At 41.8% G+C, this 6,765-nt stretch overlaps 1 non-coding gene across 1 annotated transcript; it reads right to left on the bottom strand.

Annotated features, from left to right (window-relative positions):
* Positions 1 to 490: 490 nt before the first annotated feature.
* Positions 491 to 596, bottom strand: LOC120112068. Its single transcript, XR_005513568.1, has one exon. It is a non-coding gene; the product is annotated as a small nucleolar RNA R71 (small nucleolar RNA).
* Positions 597 to 6,765: the final 6,169 nt, after the last annotated feature.

Below are 6,765 nucleotides of genomic sequence, written 5' to 3'. Positions count from 1 at the left end.
CAAGGGAGTCGTTCTAGAGTACGTGACCTATTACCTTTTGATCCTGAAATAGAACGGACCCTTAGAAATATTCGAGCTGAGATCAGAACCTTAGAATCATTCCCACCCCCTGAGATGGCTGAAGAACAACTCAAACTCCTGAGGGAGTACTTTACTCCCACCATTTACACTTCCCCATCTTGCATTCGATTACCTGAAGTAGCAGCTGTACAATACGAAATAAAGTCTAGTGTGATCCAAATGCTCCCATCTTTTTATGGGCTCACCAACGAAGAACCATATAAACACCTAGATGAATTCCTTGAGATTTGCACCACTGTCAAGATTCAGAACTTCACTGATGATGCTCTGAAACTTAGATTATTCTCTTTTTTCCTTAAAGATAGAGCCAAACAATGGCTGAATTCTTTAGAAGCTAACTCGATTCGTTCTTGGGATCAAATGCAACAAGAATTTCTTAAAAAATACTTTCCCATAGGAAGAACGAACCAGTTTAGACGTGCCATTACAAGCTTCTCCCAAACTGAGGGGGAAGAATTTCATGAAACTTGGGAGAGATTTCGGGACCTAATCCGTAAATGCCCTCATCATCAAATACCTAAGTGGCAGCTAGTACAATGTTTTTATGACGGATTGACTGAACGAAACCGTCAGATGATCGATGCTGCATGCGGGGGACTTTCATGCTTCAAAATGAGCATGAAGCATGGCAATTATTTGAAAATCTTAATGAAAACTCCCTCCACCATGCTTCCTGTTCTCGTCAAGTACCTCCGAGTTTTCAAAGAAAAGGGACCATTTGTGAAATAAGTCATTCTATGGACCTGTCTAGCAAGGTAGATGCATTGTCCCATAAGATTGACCAACTAATGATAGGAGAGCATGTCGTTAGCTCTTCTCAAGCACAAGTATGTGCTATCTGTTCTAGCCCATCGCATCCTATTCATGAGTGCCCCTTAGCACCTCAATTCTCCGAACTCGTGCAAGAACACATCAATGCTGCTCAAACACAACCCAGACCGGGTAATGATCCATTTTCCAATACATATAATCCGGGATGGCGGAATCATCCAAATTTTTCTTGGAGGCAGCAAGCTTCGAATACTACCCAACCCTACTCCCAAAATTTTCAAAACCCTCAGAATTTTCATCTCTATCGTCTCTCAACTCAATTTCAACACCTTCCTCCTCCAACCCAAAGGAATACAGCCTTTGAGGAGAAAGTGTTGACTGCCCTTCAAGGTTTGGAGGCAAACACACAACTATTACACTCTCACACGCAATCAATTGCTAAGCTAGAATCCCAAATGGGTCAACTAGCCAATGCATTAAACAAACGAGAGGAAGGTAAGCTTCCAAGTCAACCAATGAGTAATCCTAGGGGACAATACGTGGCTCAAGAAACTCGACTAAATCATGAGCAAGCCAATGCTTTGACTACCCTAAGGAGTGGACGTATAATAGAGGGGAGGGTAACAATAAGGAAGGTGAAGAAGAGGAGAAGAATGTATCACATGAAAACCCAAAACCTTCTTCTGCTAGTCCACCATCTGCCACAACCCACATTCCAAAGGCTCCATTCCCTGAAGCACTTAATGCACCCTCTCCCTTTGGCAAGAAGGGAACTTCATTAGAAGAGATGATGGAGGTCTTCAAACAAGTTAAAATCAACCTCCCACTCCTTGATGCCATCAAACAAGTTCCCTCCTATGCCAAATTTCTCAAAGACCTTTGCACCCAAAAGCGGAAATCTAGAACACATGTGCCTAAAAAGGTCCTCCTAACTGAGCAGGTAAGTTCCATTCTCCAACACAACACCCCTCCAAAGTTCAAAGATCCTGGTGCTCCCACTATTTCCTATGTCACAGGAAATAACTCCATCGACCGAGCACTCTTAGATCTAGGGGCAAGGTGAATCTTCTACCCTATTCAGTCTATGAAAAATTTGGGTTGGGTGAATTGAAACCTACCTCGGTATCTTTACAATTGGCTGATCGATCGGTGAAGATGCCAAGGGGGATGATTGAAGATGTTCTTGTCAAGGTAGACAAATTCTATTTCCATTAGATTTTTGTTAGATGTATGCCCTAGAAGCCAATTTTGGCTAACACATTATTAATTCTAGGACATAATTTGTACTTGACTTTATTATTATTGAATAAATAAAAGGCATCTTTTTCATTCATATTATTATTGTGTCTATGAATCATCCAAGGAATTAATAAGATGATGATGCATATTCTCAAGAGTTGAGAATTTGAGCCATGTATCATTAGTGATTAATTTCTGAACGCTCCTGATCGATGGATCATCACGAGGACGGTGATCGATCCGATGAGATCAGTGCACAGATTACTTTCCTCATAGATGGACGAGACTCGAGTCCACAGTGTGGCGACACTGAAGTAATAGTGCAGGTGCTTGTTAAGAATAAGGGTACTGAGCGTGACCAATACAAGAAGTCACTTGGATGTCTATCCACTCGTGAGTGACTTGCTTGATGTTGCAGTAGTGTGACTGGTCCTTTGATCTGCGATGCTTCGGCTACTCACAGTGAGGTTATTGTAGTTTGACTACACAAATACATGGTCTCTAGCCATATGGGTCCATGCAGTGTAGATTGGCTGCAGTAGGTTCACTGTAGGAGTAGGGTATGCATCTACAAGGAATCTATGGACCTTGATAGAAAAGGAGAGATCCTATGTGATTTATAAGACTGAGTAAGTAAGACCTCGGCCGGGGCAGATTGCACAGTGGAGAAAGAGTTCTCCACTCTCGAACTTAAGTCGAATAAATCTTCACATATGACAGACGATGGGGTTTGACGAGTTGTCCATGACCTCCATCCTGTAGGGATCTACGATAGAAGGACTGTATCACATGATAACTGCACCTAGAGGTTCATCATTCTATTCTACTGGGTAGCCACTACATGCTGCTAGGTGTCACTGGTGGATGGTGGGACTCATAGGGATTATCTTGATGATCGATAAACTCTAATGAGTTGAGTTGGAATCGTTCCAACCCATTGAAAGGAGTTTTCAATGATATTGTGATAGAGATCGCAATATATCTCACTACCAGTCAGAATAGAACCTATGGGGTCACACACACTAGAAGTATTGACCGATCCGATGGTTGAAAAGTGATTATGAATCACGAGTAATCAATTCGATTGATAAGAAGTTGAAGAAGGAATGAAAATTGATTAATTGGACTTAAAACACAAATCCTACTTGGAGTAGGATTCCTAGAGTTCTAATTGGACTAGGACTGGGAATCCTATTTGGAGTAGGACTGAGATTCCTACTTGGAGTAGGATTCCTACAATCCTAATTAGATTAGGATTTTAAATTCATCTTTGGATTCCTACTTAGAATAGGATTCCTAGAAATCCTAATTGGATTAAGACTTCGAATTCAAATAAGAGTCCTAATTGGATTAGGACTAAAATTAAATATGTCCTAATTTGGATTAGGGTTTCTTAAGTCACAATTAATTATTAATCTAATGAATCAATAAGACTCCTAATTGGATTAGGATTGAAGAGTTCAATTGAGTCAAAATTGATTTAAGTTCTAATTGGATTAGGACTTACCTAGATTGGATCCAAATTGGTTCACCCTTGGGCTAAGCCTAATTGGATTAAGGCTTGACCACATTAGGGCATTCCAAATCCTACTTAATGTGGATTAGGGTTTACCATGAGGAGGGGCGTACGCCCCTCCCCTTTCCATGTGGTGAGGGATGAAGAGAGGGGGCCGGCGCCCCCTCTTAGGAAATAACTCTAGGGCTCCTAGATTGTAGGAGCCCTAGATGGCTTTAAAAGGGGAGCAAGGGCCGGCGCCCTAAGAAGAATTGAAAGCTCTCCCTTCCAAGCCGTGGCCTCCCTCTCCTCCTCCTTGGTTCAGCCGCAAGCAAAGGGAAGAAAAGAAGAAGCCATTGGCGGCCTCCTCCTCCTCTCTTCCTCCTTCCAACGCAGGGAAAAGGAAGTAGGCTGCAAGGGCTTTGATTCATCTTCAAGTTTCATCCTTCTTCTTCCTCCTCCCAAGCACAATCAAGGGTTGATTGAAAGGGAGGAAATCAGCCATCAAAAGAAGTCTTTACAAGGGAGCTAGCACCCCGGAAAGACTAGAGAGCTTTGATTGGATCTCTGCTTCGTGTGGATACTCGTAGAGGCCGGACACTTGAACGGCTTCAAGCGAACCCTCTTCCTAAAACCACGAACTCAGATTTGCGGTGATCATCTACCCGCACAAGGTGAAGATCTGATCTTCTAATATTTTTAAAAGTTTTTAAACCTTGCCTAACTACGAACGGTTCATGAAACAACGTTCATGCGATGAACGTCAATCCCGCACACGCCTCTTCCGCTGCCATCTGATTTTTTTGAAATATCAGCGGCATAGGCGGGTTCCCAACAGTGGTATCAGAGCCTAGGCATCGTAGATTAAGGTAAGGATTAATTATTAATAGGCTTAATGGATCTGAAAATTGAATGATCATGCATGCTGAAAATTTTCTGCATGCAGATTTTTTCTAGGATGCTGATTTTTACATGCTGATTTTTATGTGATAAAAAGATGATTCTAATTGCATTGTTAATGGGATTACAAAGTTTAGAATCATGATTAGCATGATCAGCAACCTATGTCATAACATAATCAATTAATTCTCAGATCTAAAAATTATAATTGTTGCATATGGTGATGATCATAGGATTCAAACCCTTTTGGTATTAAATGTAAAGACCTGCGATGTGATCTGCAATGTCATGTTAATTTTCAGATGCTTGCATGCATCTTATTTAATGTTTTGAGAGGCCTGCGTGCCTCCTAAAAGGGAGATGTAATTAATTTTGTTTTTATTTTATATCTGGCTGTATTTCTGTGATGTGATGTACGTCAACGATCAAGTCGAAGATGATGCATGAGATGAGTAGGGGTCTAAACGGTTGATGGCGATTGGATCAAGAGTTGGTCAAGGATCGAATCAAGGAGGCTTGGAACCAATTCAAGAGTTGAAGACCAGTTGATCGATTTGACGTGCATGTGCTTGTAATACGACCTAATTAGAATCTATGATCATCACCTATTTAAAGTTTAGCTTTAATTATTGCTGCGATTATAACTGCCTGCAATGTGCCGTTTGCATGTGATGTGAATAAGAGTCGGATAGATAGGTTTACATGTGATGTAGTAAACCCAATTGAGACCTAAATTAAAACCTCCTCAATCAAGTCGAGAGTGAACCGACATGAGCAAGTCATATTAGATTAATTGATCTAATTGGTGTCTAGGAAAGCATGAAAGGTGGTTACTTAATTAGGACCTTACTCTCTGAGTAAGGGGAGCCTCCCACCTGCTTACCTGGCCAATTGTTCGATTACCTCTTATGAAGAGCTCAAGTTGCAAACACTAAGACCTAATTAACCAATATTAAGTCAATAGGTCTTCCACTGTAGTAGAGCTGCTAAGGCCTTTCTGATGTTGATTTGTCTCGGCTGGACACAGTGGCCAAGTTGCATCGGGGGGCTGGACCTCTCTATAGACATGAGATGTTGTAGGGTAAAGGTGGGGTTGGGCACCAATAACTGTTAGGTGAGGACCCAATGACGACTTTATTCCTACGGCTATACGGTGGGTCTGACTTAACTAAGAAATGGGACCAATAACTGTTAGGTGAGGTTTTCATGGCTTAGAGACCAAGTTGTACTGCAACATGCTTGAGAAGCATTGTACAAGAGTTGTACATTCATCAATCTATGTGTCACCAATAACTGTTAGGTGAGGTGGCATATAAATCGGTGGGACCGCAGTACCCACTAGAAATCCTAGTCGTGTGGAATTTCCGTTTTCCTACCAGGGGAGTGTGAGGAATTCGAGAAAATAGTGGGAGTTACATTTGTTCTAAAAGTCCTTAGAACAGATTAAGGATCAAGTACAAAAGTCTAACTAGAATCTTTACTCTCTGCAGTCATAATGTCAGCCTCAAATCCTTTGACCCGTATTCTTGAGACTAACCGATTGACCGGTACAAATTACAAGGACTCGCTTAGAAATCTCAAAATTATTTTGAACTGCGAGAAAATAGGCTATGTGCTCGACAATGACATCCCTGCATTACCAGCACGTCTGACCGCTGATCAGCGTACGACGCATGAGAAGTGGACAGACGATGACACTAGGGTCAAGTGCTATATCATGGCATCCATCTCAAATGAACTCCAATGCCAGCATAAAAATATGAAGACTGCTAGGGACATGCTGGCACACCTGCAAGAGTTGTATGGTGAGCAGAGTCGCACAGCTCGATTTGAAGTGTCCAAGAGGCTCTTCAAGACAAAGATGTGCGAAGGGCAGTCCGTCCATGATCACGGTTTGACTATGATCAAGGACCTTGAGGAGCTTGAGAAGCTCGGAATGAACATGCACAAGTAATTGCAAGTGGATTTGATCCTACAGTCACTTCCTGATTCATTTGGTCAGTTTATAGTAAACTACCACATGATAAGATTGAATGCACTAAGACTGAACTGATCAACATGTTGGTAACTGCTGAGGGAGCCTTGAAAGGTTCAAGGGGCAATGTCCTTGCTGCTGAGCTGACTTTTGGTTTCAAGAGAAAGTCTGCTTGGAAGAAAAAGAAGCCTGCTAAGAAGCACAAGAAAGACAAGAAGCCAAAGAAGGAAGTTCAAAAGAAAAAGGCTAATGACAAAGAAAAATGTTTCCACTGCAATGTCGACGGCCACTGGAAGAGAAACTG

The sequence above is a fragment of the Phoenix dactylifera genome, chromosome 9, assembly GCF_009389715.1.
Source record: "Phoenix dactylifera cultivar Barhee BC4 chromosome 9, palm_55x_up_171113_PBpolish2nd_filt_p, whole genome shotgun sequence".
NCBI lineage: Eukaryota > Viridiplantae > Streptophyta > Magnoliopsida > Arecales > Arecaceae > Phoenix > Phoenix dactylifera.
Note: the sequence above shows the minus strand (reverse complement) of the source record. Positions and strands in the feature narration are given on the sequence as shown.